This window comes from Dioscorea cayenensis, chromosome 20 (assembly GCF_009730915.1).
Source record: "Dioscorea cayenensis subsp. rotundata cultivar TDr96_F1 chromosome 20, TDr96_F1_v2_PseudoChromosome.rev07_lg8_w22 25.fasta, whole genome shotgun sequence".
NCBI lineage: Eukaryota > Viridiplantae > Streptophyta > Magnoliopsida > Dioscoreales > Dioscoreaceae > Dioscorea > Dioscorea cayenensis.
The window spans coordinates 21,332,702-21,356,853 of record NC_052490.1 but is presented as its reverse complement, the minus strand read 5'-3'; positions in this window follow the sequence as shown (position 1 = coordinate 21,356,853).

Genomic DNA, 24,152 nt, shown 5'->3' with positions numbered 1-24,152 from the left:
TGAATGAATTGGATGAATGGTCCTCCACGGCATATGAGAATTCGAAACTCTAAAGGAAAGGGTAAAGGAGTACCACAACATACATATCAAGCACCCTGAACAATTTTAAGAAGGAGACCAAGTATTTCTATTCAATTCCAAGGTTGAAATTATTCCCGGGGAAGCTCAAATCAAGATGGTCAAGTCCATATACGGTCACTCAAGTTTTCCCACACGGAGAAGTAGAGGTAACCCACCATGAAAAAGGTACTTTTAAAGTGAATGGACAAAGATTAAAATTATACTTCAACAACAACAACTCTCCAAAGATGACCGAGGGATGCATCAAACTCTTTAAATCACCATGTGGTAAGTAAAAAGGTATGCCAGGCTCATGATATTAAACAAGCGCTTCTTGGGAAGAAACCGAAGAATTTGGGGGTTTACTTTTCATTTTTCATATTCTAGGTGTTAGTTTTGTCATTCTTAAAGTCATTTTGTTTGTGTTTTATTTATGTGAATAAGTCCATGCTAGCATGCCTTGTGAAATTTTCTCGTTGTTTTTCTTGTTGTTTAATCGATTATGTTCTTGAGAAACACACGTATTTGATGTATTTCATGCATTAGATCAAAGTTTTAATCATTTTATTCATGTTTATATTGGTCCTAAATCAAGTCTTAGCTTCATTTGGGAGTTTGGAAGAAGAGGGGCTGAAACCAGAGAAAATATACTAAGTCATACGGCCTCCATACGGGCTGCATAAGGTCGCATGACCCAATCCAGTGAAAATGCACTAAGGCATGCAGCCTCCAAGTGGGGCAGCATGGGGACCGTAAGGGATGTTTTGTGCATAAAAAAACCATCTCTTCTCACCACCTTTCTCCCTCTTCTTTTCATTCTTCTTCACCGATTATTATCTCTTCTTTCTCACTCATTTCTTGGCCAAAACTTCTCATTTCTTTTTCTAAATCTCTTCCTCACTTCATTGAGACTTAGATCTAGTGGTTTCACAAGGGTTTAACTCAAGTTTTCTCAAGTTTCATCGGTAAGCTCTTTGATGCCCTAGTTTTTTCGTCTTCATTTTTCTTGCTTTCTTGGAGCTTATTTGTGGAATTTTTTGAGCATTTGGCTTGGTTTTTGTGGTGTGATTATCATGGATGAAGTTTCCCTTGAATTTATGTAAAACGTTTTCGATTTTCATGTTTATGGGGAGCTTCTTTCAAAGTGACCAATACCCATACGTCCCCCATACGGCCTTATGGTCATTATACATCATTTTATTTAATTTTTCTTCATCTTTTACACCATATTTTGGATTGTTTTGGATTCCTTGAAGCTTGATTAAGTTTATCTATGTTGTAGGAATGCTGAACATCAAGAAATTTATCTCCAAACATCCAAGAAGCACAACCCCAAACCCGAAGAACCCCACTGTTAGCATGCTCATCATAAGGCGAAGTATGAAGTTTTGGAGACCAAACCTTTTGGTACATTTCATCACATAGAATGGGGTATCTTGGAAACAATTGGGATGGATGAATGGGTGAAGTAGTCACTCTCACATAGTTGTTGGGCAAATTTGTTTGTAATTAATAATCCTACCTATTGCCTACTAACCTTGGAGGTTTTGAGCACTTACGAAGCACACCAAGACCACCACATCTACAGCATCCAGCGATGACCAATTTTACTTTTGAGCATGGACACTCATTTTATTTTCGTAGTTTGTTGTATTATTTTAATTTCTGCTCGTGTGTTTTTTTGGTACTAATAAGTTGGCAAGGGTTCTACCCTACCAACCTTTTATAGAACTTTATTTACTTTTATCTAGTATGTGCATTTGACTACTCCCTAGTGTTTAATCTTTGCATTTAATTTTTTCTTTGAAATGATGATGTCCCTTTTTACCTTGCAGGGCATTAAGGGAGTTTGGTGAGCCTCTCCACATTCAATGAAGACCGGAGCAGACATGTATAGCTTGCCATACTTTGTGTTTGGGTCACACTTTGCCATTTGCACAAGATGAACCAGGGAAGTTCATTTTCACCCCCTCTATTGTTTTCACTGCATATATTGCCTTGTTCTTCGTGATTAGTGTATAATGAGGACAATGCAAAAGACTAGGTGTTTGGATGGGTGTATTTCATGTGTTAGGACCATTGTTTACATGCTAGTGTTATCGATGACGGCTTTATTGAATCTTGTTTCACCTTTAGTATTGTCTTGTGTATTGAATTTTTTGTTGAAGCCCTGGGAATAACCAACATGACTACTCTAACTCTCTTATATGTTTAACACACAACTTTGAGTACTTGGCCTTAGAATAATATGTTCTATCCTTCAATGAACTCTTAAAAACTTCTAAGTCTTGTTGAGTTAGTCCTAGTTTTATGGCATTTAAAGCAGTCTAAAAACATGATCTAGGGTTAATATGAAAAAAAATGAAAAAAGGGAAAAAAGAAAAAAAGGAGTCCGTGATAATATTGCTCTATTAATGAAGCATGAATGCGTTTATGTAGATCTGTAATCGAGTAGTTGGGTGACTCTTGTGCCTAACGAGCATATGCATCCTCCAGAAAGATTTTTGTGCAGTCTACGGTAGTCGGAGTAGAAAAAAATGAAATGAAAATAAAACCCCCTTGATCTTTTTGACTATCTACTAAGTGTTTTTGAGAACAAAAAGGATTTAATCTTAAGTCTAAAAATTAGAAGGATCTTTGTTTCTCATTGAAGTAGCACTTAGCATTTTAAGACTGAGTACTCTTTACATGTGGAGTGATTAGCATCTAGAGCTGTACTGATTGAAGTTAGTTGGCTAGACCAGATCAGGGCAAATGAGATAGAAGATTCACACACACGACACAGATATATAGGAGGTGAGACATGATTTTTCTGTTGTGCTTATTGATTGTAACTCAAAATCTATGTATCATTATCCATTTCTTTTAGACTCTTGTATTCATTTGAGCCTGAGGTAATACATTTAGCCACTTATTATCCTTTTTGTTATTCATGATTTGTTTGCTTGGGAAAAAGCAAATGCTTGGGTGTGGGGATATTTGATAAGTACCTAAATGTATGTATTTTATTATATGTATTTTATTCACTTAGCATGTATTTTCTTAAGAATTGATGCCAGTTTCATGCTTAATTGAGTGTTGTTTGCTTTGTAGGGCATGGAGAAGCCACGGAGAACATGAGGACACGATTAGGGCGAAAAAAGAAGAAAACCAGGTCATCCAGTACTATAGCATTTTACTATAGTGGATTACTGTAGCTCAAGTTTTTTAGTAGGTTTTTTGGGATAAATAATTTTCGCCTAGCTCATGCGGCCTCCATACGGGGCCGCATGAAGGCCGTATAGACCTTGGTATGCCATGATTTATCAACGTTTTGCGCATTATACACTCTCCATACGGCCCCCATACATCCTCGTATGCCTCGGGGGTATAAAAACAGGTTTCTAGGGTTTCAAATGGGATTCTTTGGCCACTATTTGGAGAGAAGAAGAAAAATAACGAAGATATCTTTAAAAAAAACATTCTAGGGATAAATAAGGATTTCAAGAGCTTGATCATTCAAAGGAGGGTTCCACCACCAAGGAAGAGGTTTCTAAGACTAAGAAGTGGCCTTCGGCTAGGGGAAGCGTCATTCGGCACTCCTTAGATTGGGGAAAGTGTCATTCGGCCTGCTCACACTTGTATGATGACACACTAGACCCCAAAGGCCACCGAATGTCAATGAACCATGGGGGTTCATCATGTATTTTGGATAATTATTGCTTAATTCTAATGCTTGGGTTGATTTGCGATTTAATTCATTGTGCTTCATGCTTAGAATTACTTATGGAGAGATTCGTAGTTCTATCTTGAGTTGTACATGTTGATGTGACCGACTCATGTGTATTAGATCATGTATAAATTAAAAGAGGTTACTTGTACCAACATGCTGAGAGATTGGATATCGGTAGCCCTCTGTTCTTCAAGGGTAAACTTAGGTTAAGTGTACTCTTGTCTTGGGATCTTCTTGTTCTTAATGCAATCGTAGGGATGTTGGTTAAGAAGAGATTCTATCCAACATTCGTATGGGATTAGGGTTCAATTACCGAGAAATTGGGGTTGATCTAATCTTGGGATCCCTCAGTCCAAATCACCCTTACATCTATTGTTCTTCATCCTTGCATCATGATGACCCCTTAAGGGAATACACATCCATAGGCCTTTGCATTTCACTGTAGCTCTTATAATATCTTGCTTAGTTCTTTCACTTGTGTAGCTATATCATATTTACTTTATTAAATTTAGTAGAGTAAATTTTCTTGTTTAAGACATTGAGCTAGATAGTAAGCAGTGAAGGAGTAATAGTAGATCCTTAACTCTGAGGAATATGATCCCTGTGTCACACATAGGATATTACTTGGTGATCCTGTGCACTTGCAGAGAAGGGATCAGTTGCAAAAATAGTAATGGGAAAGACAGTGTCCCAGACTAATCCCCTTGACAAATATATTGACTGTGCTACTAATTACATGGACATCTCCTTGGACCATGGTGACCACCTATCGATGGTTTGATAGCGTACATCCTCACTCGAGGCTTAGAGCAGACTCAACCCCTTCCCTAATGTGAACCCTAGATTGACATATAAAGCTTATCCTCTAGACAACAAGAAATCAATCTGGGTTAACATGCCCTCTTGATTGCAATTGCAACTACGGGGGACATGCACACTACATCAATACTTTCGCAGATAACAGTAATCCTCATGTCAAGTTTCACAACATACAAACATAAATGGTAATCAACAGAAGAAGATAAACCAAATAAACAAAAGGGAGTTCACAAGAAAACTTAATAATCAAATAACACAAGTCAATACATCATAATTTTAAGGTTCATAATCCAGGACACCGAAAGACGGTTAGCCCCTCATGGTTCTACAATCAATCATAGAACAACAATAAGTGAAATAAAGATTATCCATTAGACTCCCTTCTTGCTTCACAATCGCGTCGGAGAAGGCTTGATGATGATCATCGCCTGTAATCCTCCTATCCTGTTCTTATCTCCACTTTGAATCTAGCCCTGAATGATGCCAACATCTGCCCTAACTTATGCCTCTAGAAAGAGAGAAGAAGATCACTCTGAAATCTAACTTTAGGGCATAAATACCCCTTTCTCGATGTAAGCACTACCATGCTGATGGTCATGCTGATGACCGTGCTTGGTTCTAGATGCTGGGGAGTGATTTTTGGCATGATACGAGTAAAAAACATGGGTGTAAGCACGCCCCTGCTTATTGCCCAAGCTTGTTGAGCATGATGGTGCAAGGAGCACTATAACCGTGCTAGTATTTCCAAGAGATTTCCAATAAAATGCACAAGCGTAAGCACGACTGTGCTTCCTCGTTACGCTGGTGCTAGGAGAGGTGAAACTGTGCTTCCAAGTCTTGTGCAAACTCTAATAAAATGCACAGGGCTCAGCATGCCCATGCTACCGATTGTGCTTCTAAGCATGGGTGTACTTCGGACCATGCTTATCTTGAAAACTGCATTCTAACCTTGTTTTTCATCAGAATTCACCTCTATTCATTCCTTTTGGTTCAAAATGCAATTATCTGCAATAATTAGCAAACATACCTCAAGTAGATTGGTTTATAACAAAAACATGCTAAAAGGACAAGTAAAACACACAATAGTGTATATAAAATATCTATATAAATGCACTCATCACTATCCACGTTATTGTATAAAATAAATTACAATGCCAAAACCCTAAATTTTGTCTCATCGAAGAAATTTTCTACAATTAATTATTATTGAATATAATATTAAATTCCAAAAAATAAAAAAAATCAGAAAAACCATGTTATTATATAGCCCATTATTTATCTATGAAAAAAATAAAATAATTCACTTTTTAAAAAGTATTTATTAGTGTAATTCTAATTATTTTAAATGAGATAGCAACGATATTCAAGGAAAATCAGGAGTATTTTGGGAGGGAAAGCATGGTGGTTTTATTTACTTGTAATGATCTTTGAATAATTTTAAAGAAGCTATATCGGGAAGGTGGGTATCCACTTGTCCCACATATGGATGAGATGAACTATATGGCTAATTGGGCAATAGATAGAGTTGTGGTTGATTGAAATATATATTAAGCGTTGGTCATTGATTGGTGATAGTATCAAAATTTGGCATTTTTGGTAGATACTTTTTTTTCTATATATATATATATATATATATATTAAAAAAAGGAAAGCATTTTGTCTTATGTCTCATGTTGACAGGTAGTAATTGTTGTTATTATTAGTATTAATGTGTGGGTTTTTTGTTGGTTAAACAATGGTGTACCAATAGTGGTCAAAGCTTAGGATAATGCTTTGGATGCCTAGTGATTATGTTTAATTAAAAGTAAATTAAGATTGAGGAATTTATTTTAGAGAAAGTTAATTCATCTTCCATGAGTGGATTTGTTGTTATAATCGTTATACTTATTAATTTATGCAAAGATTATATTACATGAACATATCTGCCACATTGCCAAATAAGTATTTGAAATATTGTATGTAACCTAATTAATTCAAATAAATTACCATATGTAATTTTGTTCATAGGCCCAAAAATATTGTCAAGAAAGTGGATGTACAATCGAAATCTACTAGGGTGGATGAATTAATCCAATTTGTAGTAAGTCAAGATGACTCTTATAAGAATGGAGAGAACATTATGTGCCTTTGATTCAACTGCAAAAATACACAATTTCTAGTGCAGATGATGTAGTTTCACATTTATATCGCCATGGGTTTAAGCAATGTTATTGGAACTGCGACTTGTCATGAGTAAGAATTGTTCCCAGTTAATGATTAGCTGAATAAGGATCATGATGAAAGTGTAGAACATGTGACTAATTGGGGTGCCTATGAGAAGATGACTTGGGATCAAATAATTGTGTATGATTGTCTGCGTTGTTGTGTTTCGCCATGGGACCCATCTCATTGTAATGATGAAGCTGGTCCAAGTGTGCAACCACCATTTGATGAGCCAACCTCTAGTTTTCAAATTGATGAAAGAAGTCAATTATCTATTAAATTTTTTAATGTGTTTAAAATTGCTGACCAACCCCTATATGAAGGGTATAAGAATCACTCCCAGTTGTCTTTTGATGCTAGGATTTTATCTATCAAGTCCGATGATAACATATATGAGGCTGATTTTAATTCCAAGATTATTGTAATTAAAGAAGTTCTTTCTCCAGATAATACAATTCCAACTGATTGTTATCATCATAAAAAAACTATGAATGAATTGGGTTTGCTCATGGTTAAAATAGATGCTTGCAAAAATGGTTGCATGTTGTATTGGAAACATGATGCTACAAAAGTTTCTTGCAAGTTTTGTGATGAGCTGAGGTATAAACAGATCAAGGGTCGACGTAGGCTACCCAATAACCACACTCATAAAATGATTGCACATGAAATACTAAGATACTTACCATTAACTCCAAGATTATAGAGGTTGTATTCTTCTAATACCACATCAACGCATATGACTTGGCATGCTACTCATGAAAGAAATGAGGGAGTAATGCAACATCGATCTAATGGTGAGGCATGGAAACATTTTAATAGAACTTATCCTGATTTTGTTAAGGAAACTCATAATATTCATTTGGGTTTATGTGCTAATGGCTTTACACTAGATGGGAAATTTTGGAGAATTTATTCATGTTGATTAGTGGTTATGACTCCTTATAATCTTCTACTAGGCATGTACATAAAAAGACCTTATATGTTCTTATCTCTAATTTGTCCCAGGATTAAGAATCTGGTGTGACATCCCGTAAGTGCATGGGGTTGTCAAGTAATACCTCTCATGCAAGCATGAGAGGGTTGTCTTCCGAGGGCTCTAGGAGCTACCCTTACTTCCTCTTCATGTGTTGTCTAGCCTATAGGTTTGAGTAATTGTCCCTAGCTACAAAAGAAGTGAAAAGATCTCTAAGATAGATGGCTATAGTCGAGGTGAAGTGGGGGCAAAAATCAAGGGATGAAGCTGGTCACGGATGTGGATTACCCTAGGGCTACTAAAGTGAGAAGGATGCTAGAACTACCATGCAACTAGTGGCTTGGACCAAGAGATTCCTAAGATAGGCCAACCTGATGGCCACGGCAATTGACCCCTAATCCAATACTAGTATTGATGCGGAACTTCTGACCAAATCCTTGTATGATTGCATTACAAGCAGGGAATTCACTAATTAGGGTCAAAACTCAAACTAGATTCAACCCTAATGTTAGAGGGGCACAAAATACCCGATGGTCACGGTGTATTTGTATATGGATCCCTTCTAAGCTAGGTGCGTCTAGTACAAGGGCGAAGGTCACACAACCAATTATAACCTAGAAATTGACATACAGAGTTCTCATGCATATCAATACATCAAAGTACACCAAGCATGAACCACAAACACACCAAATGCAATAGAATAAATCAAAGCATCCAACTACACAAGTTTACCCCAAGGTCCACTGACATCCAGTGACCTTGGGGTTTAGTTGTTCATACTAAAAAAAAATACATGATAAAATCCACAAAAACAACCAAATAAAGCAACAATAAACTTCCTCAAGTGGTGATTGTGGAGAGACAAGTCGAGGAGAGTTTCCAAGGAAGACACCCCTTTGGTGGCTTCCTTGCTCTTTGCAAGCTTCTATAATGGGAGATGAAGGGAGATCTTGCCAAATCTTGCCTTTTCCTTCGATTTCCATGCATAAGGATGTATTCTTGAGCTTTTTTTTACCCTGAATTTAGAAGATGGAGAAGGATGGTGGGAGGTAGGAGAAGAAGATGGGTTAAAAAGCCCTAAAAGCCCTCTCTAAAGACCTTCTCGAGTTGGCTTTATGGCCTCATTCACAGGCATGAAGGAACCTGTAAGAGCCACAGATTTTCACTAAAAATTCCATAAACTGCTACATAACTAATATAGTAAACTGCGCATTCTTTAGCCGCTTTCGGTGTCGCTTTCCTTTTTATTTACCTTGTCAAGCTCACTTGGGCATCCTTGAGACTTGTAACATGAATAAGACCAATTAAACCATAAAAAAACAATGAATCAACAATTTATACACAAATAGTATAACATAATACGCATAAAATACACACATTTAGGCGTTTATCAAACATCCCCACACCTAAGCGTTTGCTTGCCCCCAAGCAAACAACCATGAAGAATAGGGGCAAGACAATAAACGGCTAAATGTATGACCTCAAGCTCAAATGTAAAGAACTTCAAAAGCACAAATGAAAACAATCAAGATAGTGAGTTGTTCTATTAATAACCAAGTAGAAAAGTAGCCTTGTTTTATCTAAAGTGCCCTTGTTAGTGTGTGTAAACTTCCAACCTCATCCTTCACACCCTGGAATACCCCAGGGCATCCATTCACCCCACACACACTGATAACTAGAGTTAGAAATGCTAAAGACACCCTCAACAGTCAGTTAAGAGTCCCTTAGTTCCTAAGTAAAACTCTTACCTTCAAGTGACTATGCAATAGGTTCCAAGAGATCAGTAGAGATATTTTATTTTATTTTATGCATATATATATTTTTTTGAGTCCAATTAATGTAGACTACACAAAAAATGTTTTTGGAGGATGCACATGCTGATTAGTCACAAGAGCCACCCAACTTACTCGATTTCATGTCTACATAGACACATTTGTGCTATATTAGCAGAGTAATACTGTCAAAGACTCCTTTATTTTTTTTATTTTTTTATTTTTTTTGTATATATACACTATATCTCATGTCTCTTGGTATAGAACCTGCTACAAAACTTCACCTAAAGCTAAAGATAATTATAAAGGAACCAAAAGCTCTTAATAAAAAATTGAGTGTAGAATTTAACAAACTAAAGCCAATAACAAAGTGATGGGTTGGCAGGAGTGTATAAGGTAGAAGTTTTCATGACAAAGCATGAAGGTGCACTAGAGATAAAATAAGACTTCTATGAAAGCATAAATATAGATATAACTCACATCTATCATTCTTTCAAGCTAGGAAGATCTAAACTAAGCATCATAACTATCACAAGTAAATCAAGCATGCAATCAATTAGGATACCCCATCCCCTCACCTAGAGTCATACATCACCCTCAATGTACATAAGTCAATAATACAAGGTGAAAAATACCAAATAAGCACAAGGAGATGGAGTAAAGAAACTTCCCCATTTTCAGTGAGCATTGAACAATATGTGCATGAATACACGGTGAGTTTGATCTAAGTGGAGAGATGAAAGTGAAGCTCCTATCATTATAGTCCTATCAAGATCAAGAAGCATATCACAACTCAAGACTCATAATATGTAGAAGCAAAGTGACAAGAATAAAAATATATAGAGTTTAGCAAAGACTGAACCCTTGCTAACTATAGAGTACAAATCAACAAGAAAAACACAAAATGCGACAAAGTACTAAAAAAATCAACCAAAACCATGACAAAGACAACTCATACGTGCTGTATGTCTGGTGGGAGCGGTGGTGCTACAGATGTTGTGGCAGCAGATGTGGTGTTAATAGAGGAAGAAGATCCATGAATGAAAGCTAAACATCAGCCATATCTCGGTTGACTTGGTGCTAGGATGCAACAATCTCCCTCTGCCTTTGCTCAAGGATCCTAAACTGACGCTGGATCTCCAGCCTCATGCTCTCTCATCCCTTGATACTGTGCAAGATAGTAAGTGCCATCCCTCCTCTTAGCCATCCTAATAGAAGATAAAGTGGACATCCCAAAAGGAGCGGTGCAGCCAATGATGTGCATTCCTCGAGTATGGTCTATCAATCCCATGCCTCTAATCAATCATGTGATGTAGGGTCCGGTAAAGATGGTTCCAAGGTGCACGTACTGTCCCTGATGAGAGCTAATGTCTATGAAGAAGTGTCCCATATGAATCAGGTATCGCTCAAAGGCACTGTAGAGCATGAGAAGATTAGTGTGTGATACAACCCCTGAGATTTTTGAACAACCCCTAACCCCTCTAGTCAGTAGCATGTGAATGTAGCGGTGGTTGGGGTTGGTCGTCTGGGATACCTTCCTCATCCTAGAATTGGTGATGGTGGCCCAATAACTTTTTTTAGTGAAGTGTGTGATGGAAAATCCACAGGTAAGGAACGAAAGTCAGGTGATTGAGTGTTGACATCAGTGTAGAGCCCCAAGTAAACACCCAAGTTGGCGTAATCGATCTTTTACCTCTCCGTGAAAGCTTGAAACAACAATGAGCTTGCTTGTTAGACAAAGTTGTAGTGCCTAACCACCTTGATTGTGCTTAAGACATCCAAAGTAAGCTCGTGGTAAATAGGTTCCTTGATATCGAATATCTTGTCCCAATCATCATATGAAATGTGTTCTTAGATCACCTCAACCAAGCTCAATGCCCTCAAGACATCCCAATCTATTTAACGGACCTTGTCGAATGATTTTTGGGCCAACATTGCGTATCTTGTCTTATGCTCGTCATTCTTGAGGAGTGGTTCGATAATGGGAGGTGTGCCATCCCTCCATGCTCTCTTGGAGGCCATATGCTTTGTCAAAATATCTACAAGACAAGAAGCAAGTGATCAAACCCATAGTAAAATAAACAAGTGGTTTTGATAGTACAAAATGAAAAATTTCAAGGATTGCTACAATAATTCCCAAAGAATTTTAGAAGAGTTTCCTTAGTTCATGGAGAATAAAATTTTTTACAAGCCTTGAAATTCCCTCAAAGATCCACCAAAATGACAAACATTCATTCCCTGACAAGAAGATCATTCATTCAACACGATAAATTAAGGGGGAAGAAGAAGAGAGAAACATTCTCAAAACTAGGGTGTAGAGAGACATACCTTTGATAGTTTGATGGAAATGATGGTGAAACACCCAATAAACCTTGCAAAACAAGTATCCAAGATGAGTAGAGTGATCTAGAACAAGAAATTTGGAGAAAAATGGTGAAGAAATGAGTGAAAAAGGTGGAGAAATGAGTAAGATATGAGAAAAAAAAGAAGAATAAAGGAGGAGAAAGAAAAGGTGGTGGGGAAGCCTGTAATGAAGGCCTCCCCGACCCGTTGATGGGTTGCTTGATGGGTCAAGCAACCCGTCAAGCTCTTGGGGGGTTCATGGCCTGCTTGCCGGGCTGAGAAGCCTAACAAGCCTCTCAGCCAGCCTTTACAGGCAAAAATGCCCTTGAAGAACCCTGTGAAACCCTAGAAAATTCTCAAACCTCTCAAGAAAATCTTGCAACCATCAACTAAGTAAAATACACTTAAAATCCTATCAAATAGAGTATGAAATATCATCAAACACTCACCAACTCCATGTATAATCATCAAGAAACTTCAATCATGCATGAAATGAAAATTATCATTCAACTACGCATGCATGAAATGGAAATGGTATTTAAGTAAGCATGAAACTCTAAACAATGGAGAAGATAACACCACAAGTAAATGAGCTCAAGCTTGATGGATAAAAACACACAAAGAATAAGAGCATGAGTATGATACACAACAAAAGAAAGATAAAAGCATGAATGGAATGAAAACTTGGGTTTCCTCCCAAGAAGTGCTTGTTTAACGTCATTAGCTCAACATATCTTCATACTTACCTTCAAGGTGGACCAAATGGAGGAGAGCTACCTCCGGTCTTCTTGGGTCTGTTGCCACATGGGAAGTTCATCAAATAGTTAATGATGTACTCTCTGTAAGTGCACGTATCATTACAAGTAATAGAGTGCTACCCCCTAGGGGTAGGGTTGTCCAACCACAGGGACTGGACTTCTAGTACTAATTAATCCTCTAATGTCTAGAAAATCAAAGGGGTGGTTGAAAGTATAAAAAGGTGAACAAGAAAAACAAGATAAGAGTGGAATCAACAAATAATCTAGGATTGAGTTTTTGATAACAAGAGAGCAATGCCCCGAGATGATTCCTATGTCCTCAAGATACCGACTTGAATCTAATGCCTACCATGGTAAATTCTTAGATCCTTGTGGGTGCTCAAAAGCTTTATTGCATCTACAACTCTCAAATATGTCAAAGGCTGCAAATGTAACTATGGGATTCATACACGTTGAGTTTTGCAACTACGCTAGGCAATCATAACTACGACAATGCACACACGCCAAGTTTTACACAAGCATCTACGCAAACCAAGTACGGCAATTTAGACAAACACATGAAAAACACGAGAATACATTAAAATTCCATAGGCAAAAGGAAACAAGTATTCAAAGTATCAAGAACAACATAGTTCAACATATTGAGGCATCGTGGAATGGTTAGCCCGTCATGATTTTATGAAACTAAGAAGAAGGAAAAAAAATTAGTGTAAGAATTCATGATCTCCCCTTTAACAAATCTCCTCTCAATTAAGCTTTAAAAGCTTCGTGGATGAGCTAGCTCCACTTCCCTCGAGCCTCCAACTCTACCTTGATCCCCTTAGATGGTGTGGTAAAGCTTGATCTTTGTCCTCATTAATGCTCTCCCGGTGTAGAAGAAAATCTTCAAGAAAAAGATAAGGAGAAACCCTAGAATCTGGAGTTAAAAAAGGTGTTTTTTTTGGCTCAACACTGTCTAAGCACTTCTGTGCTTAGACCGTGCTCTTCTGAGAGACTCTGAGTGTATCGGCTTAGTATCAGCGATAGATATTCATAGGGAGGAGCATGGTCATGCTCCATCTGTGCTTCGCCTAAGCAAGACTGTTTAATGAGCATTTTCGGCCTGGTTCCCTTGTGAACATTTGGTGCTTCAATTCTAGAGATATTTACAGTGAGAAGCACAATTGTGCCTCGACCGTGCTCGGCCTAGAAGCACCCCCCTGCTTTCTTAGCTACTCACACAACTTTATACAGAGAAAATCACGAGGACAAAGCACTATCGTGCTCTAACCCTGCTTGGCTTAGACACTTAGAAAATTATTCATTCTTTGCTTGTTTTTTCCTCGAATTCACTCCAAATTGCTTTGAGCCATAATTTCTTGTACCTTGAACAAAAACACCCAAAGCAACATTGAATATATACAAAATGTGCCGAAAAACACAAGCAAAAGTATGAATTTGGAGTAAGAAAAACATGATATGAATTGCACTCATCAGTTAACTATAACTGCACTACATATTCTTAGGATATTTGTCAACTATCTACTAGGAAACCTCACTGACACTATTGATAAAGCAATTGACAAGCATTTTGTGAAGTTGTTTGAAAGTTTTATAAGTAATGACACGAATATGTTGAAACTACATAAAAAATTAATGAAAAATTTCACGAATAATTTTTTGGGATATAGGTTGTAAATGAGATCAATCAAGTCATAGATCCTTTCTTAAAGATCTTGGCTTGGGGTCCATCTAAGAAAGTAACAACATGGCTAGGATATTTCATAAATGGTTATAACTTTCATACTGTCACACATGACATGGAGAAGGCCACCATGAATAGTGGTGTTTGTGTACAAGGGACCAATGCTGATGATTCATCTACTGATATCTATGGAATCATGTCATTCTTTTTGAGTGGACACGGTTTGACCCAATAAATGGCAGTAAGATTCATCTTATATATAAATTGGTCGATATTAATCGTAAAAGGATTTATCCAAAGTATGATCCATTTGTGTTGGAACAACAAGCTATATAAGTGAACTATATTGACTACCCTAGTACAAAAAAGGATAAGGTTGATCGGTTGCCTATGTCCAAGACCAAAACTTGTAGAATGGTTGAGCCAACTTAGCCAGAAAAAGATGGATTTGTATATCAAATGGAGGATATTTAATCCTTAACAGGCGTTAATGTTATGGAAGAAATTTCTCATTTGTTTGACCCACAAGGCATACAACTTGTTGTTAACTTATCTAATATGTTGCAACACATATTAGAGGGTGAGACAGAGGAGGACGACAAAGATGAATTGATGCAATTGAATTGACAGATGATGATGATGATGATGATGATGATGATGATTAACATGATTTATAATACATTATGCACTTGAACTTGTTTTTGTCTCTTTTAGATATGAACCTATTTTTTCCCCATTTGAGCTATTATACATTTCTATTGAATATAATTTTTTTTTTGTAGTTCCACCATAAAAATCTAATATTTTCAAATGTTTATCGAAATAATTACTTTGTAGAGATTCAACACACACTTAAATTTGCCATTTATATTTACATTTGTGCTTTTATGCAGGTGGATAGATAGTTTCACTTTAAGAATAATGTATCACTTTCAAGATTCTAGCACAACATCAGGTGTGACCATCATTTTTAATGCCTACCTTTTGTTTTTTAGACATGTATAATTATTAGATCAAAGCTAACTGTTTATATATGTATACTTATCTCATTATTGTCCAAGTTAGTTTTTTAGTTAAACCATTCAAGATTAGTTTATGGTAGCCTTAGGATGGGGTCAGTCTGGATGTTGATCTAGTGGTAGATCAGCATTGAGTCGTGGTGGTCGATCCACATCTGGCGAGCTAATGCACTGTAAATATCTGGTAAAGCCTACAGTAGTATCGAATACACCTGTTGAATTGGGAATGCCTCCTTCTATACATCCAAATATTTAGGAAATAGCAATAATGACTCCATTGACGCCAATTCCACAACCTTCAATAGTTGAGCCAATTGCACAAAGCCCTCCAGTACCATATATTGAGACTTCTGCTAATACCACTAACGACCAAACCCATAGCAATGGAGGGGCCCTTTAATAAGTCTGCGAACACTGGGCCCCCCTGGGTTATCACCCCATATAGCCTAATTATGTAAGTAAAATTCCATGTTATCATTATTTTATAATTTTGTGTTCAATTTTTTTTAAAGGTGTGTTCTCCATTTTAATTAAAGTATTTTTAAATCATGATTTTTCAAGAGATTATGAAGTTAAGAGAGAAATCCATGGATTGGTCAAAGTTTACTATAAAGAGGCATGGACTGGATGGGGGAAAGTACCCGAAGATATGAGACAAAGGATATTTACTGCTTTTAGGGTAAATACCATTTAAACCATTAAATTCATTAATGCTTTTTAATTATGTATGTGAACTTTGAGAAACAATAACTTGGTTAACCTTATTTTTTTCCTAGGGCATATACACGTGGGAGTTGCAAAATGAATCTTCAATCTTGTGGCATTTAAACCTTGAGGCGAGTGAATGGTTGAAGAAAAATTTGTATCTTGCATATAATCTTAACAAGGATCTATTTCCATGGATGGCTTCTGCATTATGGGAAGGTTTACAAAGACATTGAGAGTCAAATAAGTTTAAGAGAAAAAGTGAAAAGAACAAACTGAATAGGAAAAAAATTGGACGTTCCTCCACAGTTATTTACCGTAGTGGATATGTCAGTACTGCTGCGCACCGCCTTAGACTGGTAATGCCCCTAATTCATATAAATACAACTAATCTTGTTGTTTATAATATACCCTAACTTTTAACTTTTCTTTAATATGTTTTTCTTTAGCTAGAGGAATTAGGTAAAGGGCCGACACTAAAAGAATGGTTTATCCACACGCACAAAAAGAATGATGTCACACTCGACGTTGGTCGTGCCACACAAATTGTTGTAAGTATGAGATAACTTTCTCAAAATAAATGCATTCGAAATTAAAGTTAGGGGTTTTGGGTTTCGTGTGAATGGTAGGGATTGTTTTTAAAACTTTGATGAGAATATAATTTAAAAAAACAAAAAGGGGTTATTATGGGAACAAAATGCAAAACAAAGGTGAGGAAAATGATTTCATTGTTTGGGACATATTTATTTGTGGTTGGCATGTAAAAAATTAGTGAAATATTACATGTTTAGCTCATGGGTCATTGGTTTATTTTAACTGAAAAAGATTAATTTTAAGCCTTTAATATATATTTCACATATAACTACGTATGCATGTACACAAACTCATATACATACCATGGAAGAGATGAATGAACATATCTCGAGGCAAAGGTTGGGCGAACGGATAAATTAAGAACTCCATACCTAACATTGTTAGGCTTCAAAGCTTCTTCATTCTACTTTTGTAATTGTATGTAGCTCATGAAAAGGTTGTATAATACTAAAAAATTTAAAAGTATTGCATAGTTTAGAGAGGCTAAATAGTAATATATATAGATACTTAAAATATGGGAATTATATAAACTTCATTTGCTGGCATTAAGAGTTCATACTAATACTAATAGATCCCTATAAATAATAAGATTAATGCTTTCAACATTGCTGATATTTAGGACAAGTTGAGATTAATAAAAAATTGTTGTTTTTAGATTTGTGAGGCTTTCAATGTACTAGTAAAGACCTATATATACATATAATGTAAACTAGTTAAAGACCAGAACCTCAACTGACTCAAGATCTCAAGATTTATATTGAAACAGTAAGTTGATAAGAGATATATATATATATATATATATATATATTAGGGTTAAAAATTTGCATAGCAGACTAGTGGTAATGCATTTTACTTCAAGATGCAATGATATGTGCACTGAATGACCAATAACAACACAGTTGACAGAAAGAGAGGAAGGAGTAAAATGTTTGAATATTGATTTATTTTTCATTCATGATAGCTATATCTTGATTGTTAAGTGAGGCCATATATATATAATTCATGTTTTAAATTGGTGGATAGAGTGAAATTTATTTATTTGTGACTAGTTTTTTTCTTATCGATATACATTAGTCAATTATGGGAATGCATTTCATGTTCTATTGCAAACTCCAAGCAACCACACAACTGAAATACAAGTTGGGGCACAAGGTGAGACAAAGATCAATACTAAAATAGAAAAACAACAACAGAAACAATAAAAGGACCCAAAATAACAAAATAGCAGGGCAAGCCCCGCGTGCACTGAAGCACAGAAAAGAACAAGAAAAGGACACGACAACTACAAAGAAAATAAAGTGAGAAAAAGATCCCCACATCAGGAAGCAGTTCCCGAGGGTTGGTTATCTGCTGGCGGTGCAGAGGAATTGAGAGTAGGAGGTGACTAGAATCCCATGTGTTGTAAGCTACGAAGGGAGATGGGTTTGTAGCCCCCAACAGTAGGCATATGGCCCCTGTCACCCACAATTCCTATTTCTTGAGCTAGGCGGGTGATTAACGGTCCAACAAAAATCGATTGTGACCTGGCATCAGTAGCCTGATGGTTGAAGGATTCGGCAATGACAACACCCAGATGATAAGGGGTCTGAGCAACCAAGCTCAGAAGATATTTAAATTATGTGGAGGAGATATAGTCAATGCCATGACTCCGCCCTATAATAGTACCACTAAGTAGTATATGGACAATATGTAAAGCAGGTGACTTGAGCATGGTAGCACTGGTGAAGCTTGGTCGAAAGAGAAGCCCATAATCACACAGTCGCTTCTAACGAGTGCATTGACATTCACCCAAAGGTGGCGAGAAGATCAGTGTACAATACTCGGCCGATAAAGTGTATTCTGATGTATACAGGCCCATTTGTAGCGCCTACTCGGTATAGCTGAAGTGGTACTCATGACCGAGGTGTTGGAATCGAATAGTGGTAGGATCATCCCAAATATGACGGCCCAGTTTTTGTTCAAAGGATGCGAGTAACTCCAACATGAGATTGTGATAAACGGGCTCCATCATGGTTTACAATTTATGGCATCCGCCAACACTCAATAACTACTCAACATCGTCCTTAAGTCTGGCGGTTTGTAGCGCTGCCCAGTTAATATATTGAAGGGTGCCAAATGAGTGAGCGGAGAGCCGGGTGTAGCGCTCGCAGTGAACCAGGGAAGCAAATGTAGGCTAGTCAATGGGGTCGGCAGATAAGTTGGTGACATGTACCTATGAAGATGAAACAGGAGCGAAATTCTTCCGCTTTCTCAGCATTGCCAGTTGTGGACGGTGAATGAAAGATGAGAGCGGGAGAGAAATATGAAGAAACTGGTTGAGAGAGAGATAGGAAGGGTGGACAAAGGTTGCAAAGACAATTCATCTCCACACCCTCCGTTGCTCCTTAAAGAGGATACACAGACTCGAAAGCGCATTGGGACTCAAACGGCGTGGGGATGAATGTGTGTGGGCGTGACATTTAAGTGGATGGGCAAGAAAATGAGACTAGAATATTGACCGGTCAAAACAATCAAAGGGGTCACGGGGACACGATCGTGCCAGGAGCATGATGGATGTGTCTAGTCAAGACACGATCGTGTCACTGAATGTGCGAATCCCCCCAAAAATCACTGAAGAATGGCATAATTAGCAACTCAGCATGAACAAGATCGTGTCAGGCCACTGTCTGCCCTGAAATTTTCAGAGTAGAGAGTTCTCCTTCTAAAATAAAAGATAAAACACATGACCAAACATGAAACGCAAAATGGAATGAAAATCAACCCAAGAAGATCATAACAACCATAAGATAATGGAGAGAGAAAGTCATGAGGCTCGGAAATAGCGACCCCAAAACAAAAATAGAAAAACGGAGATAACCAACACAAAACAAACAACTTGGGTTGCCTCCCAAGACGCGCTTATTTAACATCACTAGCTGGAGGTACATGTTACGCGTTTACAGAGGTTCTAGCAATGAGTATGTGATACCTGGGTCAGACACTAAACCATCATCCCGAGCGGCATAATGCTTCAAACGGTGTCCATTAACCTTAAAAGTACCTTTCTTCGGGTGGGAAATCTCAATTGTACCATGGGGAAATGATTGCATGACTGTATAGGGCTCCTGACTTATGGGACTTGAGTTTTCCCGGAAAGAGTTTCAATCTCGAGTTGAATAAAAGGTCAGAATTCCCTGCATGAAACTTCTTATCCTCCTTAATCCACTGATCATGAATTCGCCTAATCTTCTCCTTATATAGTCATGAGTTACTATAGGCATTTAGTTGATGCTCCTCTAGCTCGGACAGTTGATACTTTCACTTCTTCTGCACTTCCTCTAAATTCAGATTTAAGAACTTGATTGCCAAATATGACTTGTGTTAGAGTTTCACTGGTAGGTGACATGCCTTCCTATAAACTAGCCGATATGGTGTGTGCCCGGTGGAAGTCTTAAATGCCATTCGGTAGGCGCAGAGTGCATCATCCAACCGATCTGACCAATCACATCTATTGTAATGTGCAGTTTTCTCAAGAATCCGCTTTAACTCACGATTGGTGACTTTAACCTGACCACTTGTTTAATGGTGATACATAGTGGCAATCCAATGATGGACTCCAAATCTCTTCATTACTTTCTCGAATTGAGTGGTGTAGAAATGGGTACCTCTATCACGTACGATAGCTTTGGGTGCACCAAATCGAGAAAACAATTTTTTTAAAAAGTTCACAACCACACGGGCGTCATTGGATGGGAGCCCTTGTGCCTTTGCCCACTTGGAAACATAATCAACTGCTACCAATACAAATCAGTTTCCAGATGAGTTAGGAAAGCGCCCCATAAAGTTAATCCCCCAAATGTCAAATACCTCGCATTGCTGAATAGGAGTCATTCTCATTTCGTTGAGTTTGGACAAATTCCCGCTCCGTTGACACTGGTCACAAGTTCTGACAAAACTTCAAGTATTAGCAAAAATAGTCAGCCAGAAAAACCCTGCTTCTAAAACCTTGCTAGCCGAACGACCCGCACTAATGTGGCCACCCAATGGTCCATCATGGCAATGTCTAAGAATTTCCCATCCCTCAGCGTGCGTAATGCAATGCCTCATCACTTGGTCAGCATAGAACTTGTACAGAAAAGGATCCTCCCAATAATAATATTTCGCATCCGAAATTAGTTTTTTCTTTTGCTAAAAGGAAAACTTGGAAGGAATTAATCTTCCAGCCAGGTAATTAGTGAGATTAGCAAACCATGGATAATTGGAATCCTCAGCATCCATTGAATGGATCGCAAGCAAATGTTTCATCTGGAAAACTATCACTGATTTTCTCTATTGATCAACACTATCCTCAGTATAACAGAGACGTGAAAGATGATCAACCACCACATTCCTTCTTATCCTGAATTTCAATGTCAAATTCTTCCAGCAGGAGAATCCATCTAGTCAGTCGAGGTTTCGCATCAGTCTTGGGAAGAAGGTATCTAATTGCAGAATGGTCAGTGTATACTGTGACCTTAGACAAGACCAAATATGACCTGAATTTGTCAAAGGCATAAACGATGGTAAGTAAGTCTTTTCAGTGGTTGTGTAATTTCCTTGAGCTGCTGTCAATGTCTTTCTTGCATAATAAATTGGGTGAAATTTCTTGCCATATCATTGCCCAAAGCACAACCCCCATGGCCCAATCACTTGCATCACACATGAGTTCAAATGGGCGATCCCAATCAGGAGACTTCACAATTTGGGCATCAGTCAATTTTTCCTTTAGGGTCTGATAAGCATGCAAACATCCTTGATCAAAATTGAACAGTGTGTCCTTTTCCAAAAGCATTATTAATGGTTTTGATATTTTTGAGAAATCGGGATATCCTTGGTGGAATTGGGTGGAGGGAGCTTCCCGATAGCATCGAGTTTGTCTTTATCTACCTCAATTTATTCATGAGAGATTTTGAGACCTAAGACGATTCCTTCCCGCACTATGAAGTGGCATTTCTCCTTATTCAAATTCCTCGAATCTGGGAAGAATACGACTTAAGTTCTCCAAACACCCATCAAAAGAATCCCGGTAGACTGAAAAGTCATCCATAAATACTTCTATAAAGTCTTCCAAATTTACTAAAATAAAGAAAATGGGAAATTATTCATCAAAAATCGACATCATGCACCTCTAGCAGGTTGTTAGAGCATTACATAAACCAAGCAGCATCCTCCTATAAGCAAAAGTGCCAAAGCGGCAAGTGAACGTAGTATTGTCTTGATCTTCAGGGGCTACTAGAATCTGAAGGTAACCGGACATCCATCAAGGAAGCAATAATATTGATGTCCAGCTAACCGTTCTGATATTTCATCAATAAAAGGTAGAGGAAAATGATCCTTGAGGGTAGCTTTATTCAACTTTTGATAATCAATGCACACAAGCCAACCTGTGATTGTACGAGTGGGTATTAGCTCATTATGGTTATTTACAATTACCGTCATCCCGCCTTTCTTCGGAACAACTTGAGTGGGACTTACCCAAGGACTGTCTGAAATTAGGTAAATTATTCCTATATCCAAGAGCTACTTCACCTCTCTTTTTACCACCTCCATCATATTCGGATTCAGTCTCTATTGTGGTTGAATTCCAGGATTGATATTATCCTCCATCAGAATTTTATTTGTACAGAAAGAAAGATTAATCCCTTTTATGTCTGAAATGCTCCAAGCAATAGCTCCTCTGTGGTCTTGAAGCGTGTTCACCAATCTAGCCTTTTGTGATGCATCAAGTGCGGAGGAGATGATAACAGGTGACAATGGGTAACCATTCAAGAATGCATACTTCAAATGGGAGGAAAGTTCCTTCAGTTCTATTCTTGTAATCGGCTGCTCAACCGATTCAACGACTGTATCCCCGGAATAAACCCTTATTGGATCTGAACTAATAGTAAACACACTCTGGTAACATGTATCCACCAAAGGATTGCTGCTCAAACTAGCTTTGTCATCTGTACGTTCAGTGAAGAGCGGGTCAAATTCAAGTTCATTAAATATGGGTGCAAGTTGAATGTATATTCGAGCACTATAGGTCTCAGCATCCACGAAATTATACTATTGTGCTATTTGCTCACAAAAGTTTGAAATCATTTCAGACAATCCAAATTGCGCACTGGGGGAATCATGAAGGATGACTGCATCACTAGCATTCTGATAGTCCCTTAGCGTAATCAATAGTTCTTTAATTAAGAATAGCTGCAGGAATCGAAGTATACGGAAAAATATTGGTCTTGGTATAGGAAAGAGTAAAGGATAAATCTACCCGTAAGGTTACCACTATCACCACAAAATTTAAGCAAAAAGAAGATTAATTATAGCAATGTAGACTATAAACAATTAAGCAAGAAAGTGGCGACACATTAAAGAACGCATCAAGCAAGAAAGGGGATATACACAAATATGCACAATATAAACAAACTAGAATAACATATTATAAGTTTTCTTAATAGTTTCCAGTCCCTGGCAATGACGCCATAAACTTGACGTGTTCTCCACAAGTATATGGGTCGCTCGCAAGTAATATACTAGTACCCCGTGGGGGGTAAGGTTGTTAAACCTCAGGGACCAGACTAGAAATACTAACTTAACACTGATCTCTAGTAACAATTAAATGGATGATTAATTTGAGTAAAATAGAAGAATAATTAAAGGTAAAATAAGGAAGAGAAAGGATGGAGACAAAGGCGATTAGATCAAGTGTCAACAGAAGAGAACAATGCTCGGGATGTTCGCCTTGCACTCGAAAATGCTCACTCACTCTCAAGTTCTACTAGGTACATTCTAAGGTTCTGGTGTGTGCTCAGTAGCAATGTGGCAGCTATGGTTCTCAAATGCACCAAGTTATACATGGGTAACTATGGCCTCTTGCACATCAAGTTCTACAATCACGCTAGGTAATCACAACTATAGCAATCCACACATCAAGTCATACCCAAACAACTGTGTACATCAAAAACATTTGAGTTATACCAACACCAAATTAACACAAGAAACAAAAGAACTCCGTAGAACAAAAAGGGTGTTCCCACCCCAGGGCACCGTGGTCGGTTAGCCCCTCATAGGTGAATACAACACGGAGGAGAAAAGACTAGATCCATAGAAAGAAGGCATGGCTCCCTTCACTCTAAGATATGGCTCTGATGTCGAGGTCCTTGTACTAACACCATTTCCCTTGTGCCTCCAACTTGTTCCTTTATACCCTAGAAGTTATGGATAAGCTCAATCTTCATCCTCATCAAAGTCCTCCCGGTGGAGAAGTAGATCCCCGAACCAAGATGAAGAAGAACCCTAAAAATTGGAGTTAAAAAGGCACTTTTCAGGTCTGACACAGTCTGCTCACGATCGTGTCTCAAACTGTGTCATGCTGGGGATGACATAAGCGACAAGGAGTGTCTCAGCTAGTAAAGTTCAAAAGAAAGGACACGATCTTGTTGTGACCTTGTGACTCTATGACACGATCGTGTCATGGGCACCCAGCTCGTGTCAATAATTTTCCAATG